This window comes from Glycine soja, chromosome 17, assembly GCF_004193775.1.
Source record: "Glycine soja cultivar W05 chromosome 17, ASM419377v2, whole genome shotgun sequence".
Taxonomy (NCBI): Eukaryota; Viridiplantae; Streptophyta; class Magnoliopsida; order Fabales; family Fabaceae; genus Glycine; species Glycine soja.
The window spans coordinates 15,708,585-15,719,177 of record NC_041018.1 but is presented as its reverse complement, the minus strand read 5'-3'; the positions used below and the strand labels follow the sequence as shown (position 1 = coordinate 15,719,177).

Sequence of the window (10,593 nt, the reverse complement as noted above, 5' to 3'; positions counted from 1 at the left end):
TTAAATAGCCACATTGGAGATACCATTGTCTTAATAATCAATTAAAAAACCAATCAACTTTTTTTACCTTTTATCTTACTTGAATTCTGTTATGACTTGACAATATATAAACCATACTACCTGTTAGCAGCATAATACAATAACGTAGGTTTCTTTTTCCTCCGACCTTCACTCCATTTTTTTTTGTCTTAAACAAAGAGATACATTTTTTTTAAATCAACCCAAATTTTTTTACTGTCTTTTTTCTCCATCTCTTTCATTAAAAAACAACTTTTTTGGTACTATTTTATTTTTCCTTCTTCCATTGAAAATTGACACACATTAAAACAATTTTTCAAAACAATTTTTCCCATTTCCGTTTTACATTTTCAGAAGCCCCGATAGTTTCACCCCCTTTCTCCAACTTCCATTAACATTCTCATCTTCTCCGTGGGCGCTCTCTGTATCACCTCCGTCGGCACTGTTCTTCGATCTAAAGTTGTTCAACCACAGGTTTGTCTTCACTTTTCTCTCTTTCTCTCACTGTCTATGACCTACTTTTTAGGGTTTAGGGTTTTTAGTATGTGCGTGAATTGGGGAAGCTAAGAGCAAGAAAAATTTTCATTGTGAATCTTGTGAGAAATTATTATTGAAAATTTATTTGATTAATTGATTGTTGAATTTGTGCTGAGTTGAAATTATCCTTGTTAATTGGTTTGAAGTTTGGAAACGTACAAATATTATCTGTGCCTAGTATATATTTTAGTCTTTCAACAAAGAAACAAAAGGGAATGAAATAAAAAAAAATGTACTGAAATAAAACCCAATAAACATTCTGTTCTGTTAAAACCTAAGGTTACTGTAGATTGTCCAAGATCAAGAATGAGAATTAAGGAGACAATCACAAAACCAAATCCATTGCCTCTATAACTGGCGCTGACCAAGATGTGCCTGGAGGATTCACATGGACAATTATTTATTTTGTGAATGTGCATGATGAGAACTTTTTTTTGTAATTAGATAACGTGCTGATGTAGAGTTGTGTGGGTATAAGATGGCTACTACGGTGGCATAGACAGGTTTTAGTAGTGCCCACGGCTGTTAACAATAATAAATTGAATGATAATATCCCAAACCATTATAGTAATTTCATTTTGAGGTAATTGCCTTCATAAGAGCCTTCAAAAGATCCTTGTCAAATGATATCATGTGAAAATTTGAAAGTAGGTCCAACTACAATGAACCAACACGGGTTCTAGAAGAACCAATACAAAGACAATTACCAGATATAGCTACACAACAAAATAGCTCGTTTATTGGGACAATAAAGAATGAAAGAAACACACTACAAAAGACAAAATAACTAACATAGCAGACATATAATGGGATATATTATACAATAGAATATATGCCAAAGGGCAGCAATGGAAACTCATAAAAGTTCAAAGTACAACTACAAACAACTACTCTAACAGACAAAATCAGCAGACCATGCTATTGAGTAGGATTTATTTATTTATTATTTATTTACTAGCTAAACAAGAATGTTATAAAATTTTATCCTTTTTTTTTCACAGCCTAAATGGTGTGTTTTGCTATGGTTTTGGTCTGGTTTTTTAATCCATTTGTTCTGCCTCTTTGGGTTTTCTAGCAGTGGCAGATTGACAGTGCAACCCTCCTATTGTTTCTTCTTTTGAGTAAGTTAAGTTCACTGGTTCAAGTATTTTGGCACCCCCAAGGTGGGACCTAAAGGATTAGGATTTCCATGGAGACTGACAGACCTGACGGCCGGACTCCTAATCAACTGAGACCCCTGGCCTACTCGTGTTCCATCCTGCATCGCGCCCATGGTTCGGCCAGTTGGGCTCAAGGAGAAACCAAAGTGCTTGCTGCTGTTTATGGACCCAAAGCCGGAACCAAGAAGAATGAAAACCCCGAAAAAGCATCCATTGAAGTTATTTGGAAACCGAAGACTGGACAAATTGGTTGGAGCAATACTATACTGTACTCAACTCAACTCTTTCTTTTTTCATTAAAAAAAACTAAATTAATATCTTTTTTCCATGGTATAGGAAAAATGGAGAAGGAGTATGAGATGATATTGAAGAGGACTTTGGAAAGCATTTGCATTCGAACAATATATCCCAACACCACCACTTCAGTTATAGTCCAGGCAAGTTTTGTTCTCAGTATTAGAAATTTGGTTTGTTACATGTTTTATAATTTATAATTACTTAGTAAAGAATCTAGAGAGAGAGAGAGAAATGCAGAGTTTTATTATTTCAATGCTGAATATTTTCTTAGTTACAGAGAATGAGTTTAGAACTCATATATAAAGATAGCTTGCACTGCGAGTCAAGCTGTAACAACTAACACCACCTGTCATACAATTGACAGCTGTTACAAAACTAATTGTAATGCTGAGTCAGCTCTCTGACTCAGCTTATACTCTATCACATAGATTAAAATGACATGGTGCTTTGCAACTACCTTTTTGGTTTTACTCTAATTTGGATGATAAGGACTATGCTGCTCTGTGGTTCTTTCGTATGAACGATTCTCAGTTTAAATTGGAACTTTTATTTTCTTGATTGCTTTATAAATATTTAAGTGATTTGTGTGATTTGTAGTTAACTGATATCTTCACTCTTTGTTTCTGCCACAGGTTGTCCACGATGATGGTGCTGTATCCTACTTAAAAATCCAGTTCTAATATGATTAATCTGGTAACTGTTTCTTTAAGGATATGTTATTGTTTACTGTTACTGCAACCTTCCCTTTTAATACTTTATGATTTGATTTATCAGGACATGTATTCCTTAGGATTTTAGTCTGATGCTGAAAGTACAACACAGCTTGTCTTTCAATTTCAAACCTATTTTTTAAGTGGGTAGTGTTATACACTGTTGAAAATGGAAGGAAAAACTAATCCTTTGAGAGTCATAAGGTGCTGTAAATGTTCTTTATATCTGTGAAATATTTTTGTGCTATTTTTCTAATCTCATTTTATGGAAATTTGTTCCCTTTTCTTGACATCAAAAGGGCAAGGTATGAGATCTTGCCGGCTTGCCATTTTGATTGCTTGTGACATGCATGACAATGTATAATAATAATAATAATAATAATAATAATAATAATAATAATACTAATGATCCATACACCATGCGGTACATGCATGAGTGCAGTTTCCGTTCAATGGTTGACTATTAGAATGAGTGGTGGGTAGTGGACTAGTGGTATCCAGTCATTCTGTTCAGGCCTTCATGGGCAACGGGGCAAGTTATTGCTTTTTAACGACTATGAAAGAACAAATAAGACTATCATCATTTCCATCAAATATATACATTTCAGTTTGATTTTATTGTTTATTATATTAGGGGTTGGAGACCCAAAGTGATCAATATTCAATATATATGCTTCTCAATCTTTTGCTCCTTTTTCTTGACTTAATATGTAGCTTCTTCCATGTGCAATAAATGCAGCATGTGCTGCACTTGTGGATGCTGGAATTCCCCTAAAACATCTTGCTGGTAATCTAGACTAGTTGGTTTTTGTCTTTTTGTTTATTTCTATGTTTTCATACTATTAAAAATAATGAATTCTCATCCTTGTCTCTACAGTTGCAATATGTTGCTCTGTAACAGATAGTGGTTGCATTATATTGGACCCGACCAAAGATGAAGAGGAGGTTAGTAGAACCATTTTTGGTTAATTAGTTTTATTTTATATTCACCTAATGTCTATTGCTGTCATGACAAGCCTTTCATCATTGATGTTATAAGGCCAACTCTTTTATTCTTTAGCTTTTTTTGTTTGAATAAATTGAAGTATCCTCATTTGAGGTTTGATTTAACTTAACCGCTCTTATTGGAAAACATAAGCAACCTCCTTTATTTTAGATGGCATAACATTGTTAACCTTTTTATACATTTACATGATTTAACCTTTTGCCTTTATCTGCTTCCACGATATTAGAAGACATGATCCAGCACATAGTTAGTAATACCTTGTTCTTTTGCAATGCAAGCCCGGCAGATCTTTATTCATCCTTGTTAAAAATATAGGAGTTTTTAAATTCTTGATTAGTGGAAATTTGATTTGCCTTGTAACTTTAGCAACCGTTTTTGACTTGGGCAAAGCCAATATTCCAGCTATGTATGAGATGCTAACTAACTAGATTCTGGACTAGTAACTAATTATGCATCCTATAGTCAAATGTCTGTTTTATCTTAGAAATGTTCTTGCATATGTGTGTAGTTAATGACATGCTGTGAGGCTTAGTGGAACTCAGCACATGATATGTTTTTGCCGTAAGCCCATAACCATGGTATATTTAATATTTTATTGTCCCTTTGGCATACTGGCATAACAATTTTTTAATTGGAGTCCTAAGTCCCATGCTTCTTGTATACAACTCTAATTTAATGCTTTTTCATCTTATGGCAGAAAATGAAAGCATTTGCCAATTTAGTTTTTCCAAATACAATTGTCTCGGTCCTACCAGAGAGAGATCATTGCAAGTGGGTAGTGAGCCTATGGAAAATGGAATCATGACATCAGTTACACAGGGTGCTATGTCAGGTATTCTGCCACACTTACTCTAACCTTTTTTTAGTTAGTACCTTCAATAGGAATTTTTTGTGCCTTAAGTATCTACTTTTCCAACACTGGCCTAATGCTTTAGCTTATGCTTGCACAGAATGTCACTAAAAATTAAAAAAATTAAATGAGTCATGTGACTCTTTTTCGTATCCTATTCTTAGAACACAATAAACCCTATTCAATCGTTTAATTGACAATTGAAGCTAGTAAATTAGTTTTTTGTTACTGCAAGTTTTATAGCTGATTGAAAAAGTCAATCAAAATTTCCGATTGATAATTGAAACCAGTTAAACTTTTCATTCCTATAAGTTTTAAAACCGATTGGCAACATATCTCCAAATCCAGGAATTCTTCTGCTAGACAGAATCGTGACACCAAACTCAGAATTGGTTTACTGCTACTCTCCTCTCACGATTCAATTTCAATTAGCTTTAATGGACTAACGTGACTAAACTAATTGAAATACGTGAGTAAAATTTAAAACCATCCAGAAGAACACGATTGGCTTAAAAAACTATTGGCTTCATGAATAAAATAATAACTAAGTACTTAAATCAATCAGATTCAATAACAATTACGTGAAGCTGAAAGAACAGTTATTCGAAACGATAATTCAATAACAATTACTTGAATTAAATTAATCAAGTCTTGCTCACGCAATTCATCAAAAATGGTGTTGCTCACCATCTATTCTTTAATTGGACGAGGCATAAGTAAATTGAATCATGTAATTGGCCAGATGAGATGAGTTGCTGCACGTGAGCCAATTTTGGGGTTTTATGTTACGTGAGTAATATTACTTTTTTTTCTTTCTAATTTGTAGCTAGAGAATTTGAGACCATTAGATTATCTTAATTCAATGACTAAGATTTGGGACTTACACCTAGTGTAAACCGATCATATAAGGAGGGATTAAGTTACTTCCAAGAGTTATTCTTCATCATCATGTATTTTCTTGAAATTTAATGGTTAATTATAACCATTGGATTTGTACCAAACATGCCATCCACTAGAAATTTCCCTAACTATATTTAATTATTGAATTTCTTTCCCCCTTAATCATGCTTCCTCAAATCACTTGCCATCCTAATTTACTTGTTATTGGGAAAGAAATGGAATGAGATCGAATCAGTGAGATTTCTTCCCCTGATTTGAAGAAAATTTCCTTTTAATGGGAGATATGCAGAATAAAATCAATAAAATGTGCAAGATCTAATTGTGCTTGGGCCATGAATCTATTAAAGAACCTCTGGTGGATCTGACTGTTTCCTCTTTCCTTATTATATATTTTTGGGCTAGACCTGGTGACTTATAAATAATAAAATAATAAAGAAAATGATAAGGTGAAAAATACAGTGTTCAGTGGTTTCACAATGATCTAATTAGTTTTCTGTTTATTTTTTTTTATTTCTAGTGAATGATTATCTTCACTGCCTAGAAAGAGGGCGTGCTGCTTGTGCAAGTTTGTCTGAATTTGTGAGGAAGAACATAGGTACGAAATCTACAAGTGAGCCATCTAAAGCTGGATGATTTTTAAATCATTTTGGATGTAGTTTACATTTGTCTAAGCTTATACTTGGTAGGGTGGAAAGAAAAGAGATTAAAGTTTTGAATTAAAGTAGAGAATAAAAATGTGGGTTCCACAGAATTTTACTGTTGATTTCACTCTTTTTTCATTCTTTTTTGTCTCTACCAAACGGACACTAAGTTTTTCGGGCAAGGGTTGGGGAGGATGAAATTTCTATGCAGCTAGTGTTACCTTTTTGTCCGATTCATAAAAATAATTTAAGATTTTATTCTTGGTCGATTGTAAAACTGCCAAAGCCAAACTTACCTCCTGGTTTGGTTAGTTCTCTCGATAGTACTTCTGAACTTCAGAATACATGCAACATCTTTACTTGTTTTCTCATGAGAGGAACCAATAAAAGAAAAAGGGGCTTTGGAGGAAAAACTCCAATCATGCTATTGCTACATCAGAAAACAAATAAAATTTTCATCTTTTTTTTTTTGAAAGTTTCATTTGCTTCACCTTTTTTCTATCTTCTTTATTTCAGGCAAGTTTTTATTTTTTTCAATTTTTCTAATAGTTGGTTTTCAGGTTTATTTCCTTACATAATTTTTTTAGATATAAAAAAAACTATCCAATGAATAAGAAATAAGTTACGTATATATGTATATAAACAAGTAATATGCTATAAAATTAGTGCATATTTTATACAATAATCATAAATTTATATTTGGTTGTATTTAGCTTCTTTTTTTAAAAAAAAAATCAATGCATTATTTTTTTATTTTTAGATGTAATTTTAAATATTTTGAAATAATTTAAAAGAATCAAATTGCATAAAAAAGAATTTACTCAATAAAGTGTTGTTGGAATAAATCTACATAACATTATTATCCAAATTTAAAATTGAGATAATTTTATATCATATCATCATTTTTTTAATGTGTAATTTTATCGTGATTTAAAATGTTACTATAAAACTTAATTTCATTTAGTTTCACATTATTTTTTTTATATCTTCAAATTTTGAATACAAAAAGTGTTCTCAACATCATGGGGCGGGGACATTAATTTTGATGATTGTAAATATATGTAGATTTCATCTATATTATTTTAACTTCACCACAAAAATACTTATATAGATTTAATGCTTAGTTTTTTTTCATAAGTTTTATTATTTGTTCTTAAACAAATAATATATGAAAACGAACACAACCCGTGCATTCGCACTGGTAATTGACTAGTAAGTGATAAAATTTAGATGTAGACTTGTTTTTTTATTTTATTAAAATTAGAACTTTAATTATATTAGTAACTTCCACAGTGAAAAAAGTCAACACATTTAATATTAGATTGTCTTAAAAAATAAGACTCTAATTTTGATTAAATAATATGACAAATATATCTAAAGAATTATTCTTTTTTATCAGCAAAAGACATTATATATTAGACAGGATTACGAGATGATGCATGCGTAAACAAGAAAAGAAGAAAAAACACGAAGACAATAGTCAAGGTATTATAGACATAAAAAAAAAGGTATTTTAGAAATCTATTCAGATAAAAATTAGAACTTTAATTATATCAGTAACTTCCACAGTGAAAAAAAAATTCAACACAATTAATATTAGATTGTCTTAAAAAATAAGACTCTAATTTTGATTAAATAATATAACAAATATATCTAAATAATTATTCTTTTTTTATCAGCAAAAGACATTATATATTTGACAGGATTACGAGAGGATGCATGCGTAAACAAGAAAAGAAGAAGAAAAAAAAACAAAGACAATAGCCAAGGTATTATAGACATAAAAAAAGGTATTTTAGAAATCTATTGGGATAAAAAGATCAAGTTTCGAATGATCTATTTTTAGGTCTAATTAGTTAGTCTATTTAAATAAATATATAATATAATAATAACATCATTATTTGAGTCTAAATTATTATTATTATTATTATTATTATTATTATTATTATTATTATTATTATTATTAAATTTTTAGTGTAATGTTTTGAAGTTATATATTTATTTTATTTAAATACATACATCTATTGACCTATATACAAGTTTAGACTCATTAACCTATTAATTTAGAGGTAATTTTATTGATTCATTTAAATGTTATAAAATAAGTTTGTAGTCCATATTAGGCATTTAAAAAAACTAAAAATAAGAAGAAGAAAAACTTAGATGTGATTTGAAGGTACTTATTTGACGTTAATCTCCAATTAAAATTGGAATTTAATCTTCATAATCTATGCAAACCTTTATTATATGAGTTATTAAAATAAAACTACAATGAATTCTAATTAAAAAATAATACCAAAAAATCACCTAAGAAGCTAACCATAAATCTAAGCCTATATCAAATAAATAAGTTAAACTTACACCTTAAATTCAAATATCAAGCTAAATTAACCTTTAAAGCTGAACTCAGATACCAATTTTCACTTTTATCAGCAACCAACTAATCCTTCGTTGTAATAATTGAATAAGATCCTGAGCTCACTCGAGAGACAAACACTGGTGTCTTATAAAGCGAATGATTCTGGTAAACCAAAAAATGTTCTCTTTTAGTATAAGAAAGGGTTTTATTTATAAGTCAAGTCTAATCCCATTACCTGTATACTCCTTTTTTGGGAGTTTTATTTATAAGTCAAGTCTAATCCCATTTACCTGTATACTCCTTTTTTGGGAGTTTTGGTTTTCTGGAATTTATCAGTGTAGATTGCATTATCTATAAGAATTTTTTTATCTATAAGAATTAAAGATAATGTTAAATTTTTTTATAATAACTCAATATTCAACTAACTTTAAACTTTTTTATTATTTAAAAGAAACTAAACAAACCTATTAATTAATTAATATATTTTCTTTTTGCTATAAGTAGGATCTTAGGTTCTATGTTTTTTAGGATGTTCTATTAGTTCATAGTTCATTCTCAATCTAACGGTGAAATTCGGAAGAATCCAATGAGAAAGAGAAATTAAAGTCAACATCGTAGTCAGCAAAAACAGTCTGTTTGTTCAGTCTGTTTTTGAAGCAAATGAATATAAATATATTCATTGTTAACTTCTAATAAATTATGGTCATGGTACACTTTAAATTATAGATAAAATATACTCACTTTGTAAACAAAATCTTTCTCAAGTTTTATTTTACGTATATATTTTCTTTCCCTCCAACTATCTCCCACGATAGACTCATATCAAATTCTAATAAATTATTGTCATGGTATACTTATTAAATATAAAATATAAATGATGCTGGATAAGATATTTGAGTTAATTTTTAATTTTTTAATCATTTTTAATATTTTTTTTTAAATATTAGCTTCTATTTTTTTTTTTATATTTTCTTTCACTTTCATCTTTAATATATTTTTTTATTTTTCATATTACTTTTTTAAAATGAATCAATTTTATTACTTTTTTATTATTTTATATTTTTCACTTATTTCAACCGTTAATTTTATCAAACATTAATAATTAATTTATTAATTTTTAATTACCAATTAACTTTTTAACTTTCAATTAATTTTGTCCAACTTAACCATATACTTACTTTGTAAACAAAATCTATCTCAAGTTTTATTTTATATATATTTTCTTTCCCTCCAACTATCACCCACCGACTCTTCTTAACCAAGGAAGCTAATTGCTTTGCGTGACTTATATTTTACAAGATTGAAATCTAAGCAATACTAAATATTGTAAAGAAGCAAAATATATATGTTGCCTTTTCAATATTTCATGGGAACAGAATCAGAAATGGATGCTCTGATCGAGAAGGACACCCCAACCCAGTTGCTGACTTGCTGTTACATTCTCAGAGGAATCCGAGTACATGTTTCGTATCTTTGTATATACTTCCAAAAAATTTAAAGAAGATACATACATTATTTTTAAATATTTTGTTTAACAAATATTTAATTATACCACTTTGCATAGCTTTGGATCCTTGTTCGATCCCTCTCACACGTACCAAGTCATAAAAGTTACCCCCGAAAAAATATTACTACATTTTTTCCTATCCTTTTCTTTTTTGGCCCATCTCATGGGACAAATACCTTAAAAAAGAAAGAAAAAAAAAAGTGAAGTGGAATGGAATCCAAGAGCAACTCCCCAAGTTCCGAAAGAAATAATAATAATAATAATAATAATAATAATAATAATAATATAAGACACTTGTAAGTTGTAACGAAATTATATAGACCAATCAAATAGGTGAATTAGTTACTTTTATTGCTTTTTTAAATATTACTAATGTACTAATTTTACCCTTGTTAATAATTATAAACTAGTTAAACTATCTTTCTAGTTCCTGGACTTTTTAGAATTTATCTTTTTAGTCTCTTAAAAGGATTAAAATTAAGGATGAAAAAAACGTAAAAAGACTAAAATTATGGATGAAAAAAAATAAAAAGACAAATTATGGACAAAAAAAATTAAAGGAATAAAACAGAAAGAAAAGATTCACTGAAAACAATTTCAAAAAGCTA

General features: G+C 29.6%; 1 pseudogene; it reads left to right on the top strand.

The window, feature by feature from the left end:
- Positions 1 to 310: 310 nt before the first annotated feature.
- LOC114392229 lies at positions 311 to 6,375 on the top strand (annotated as a pseudogene).
- Positions 6,376 to 10,593: the final 4,218 nt, after the last annotated feature.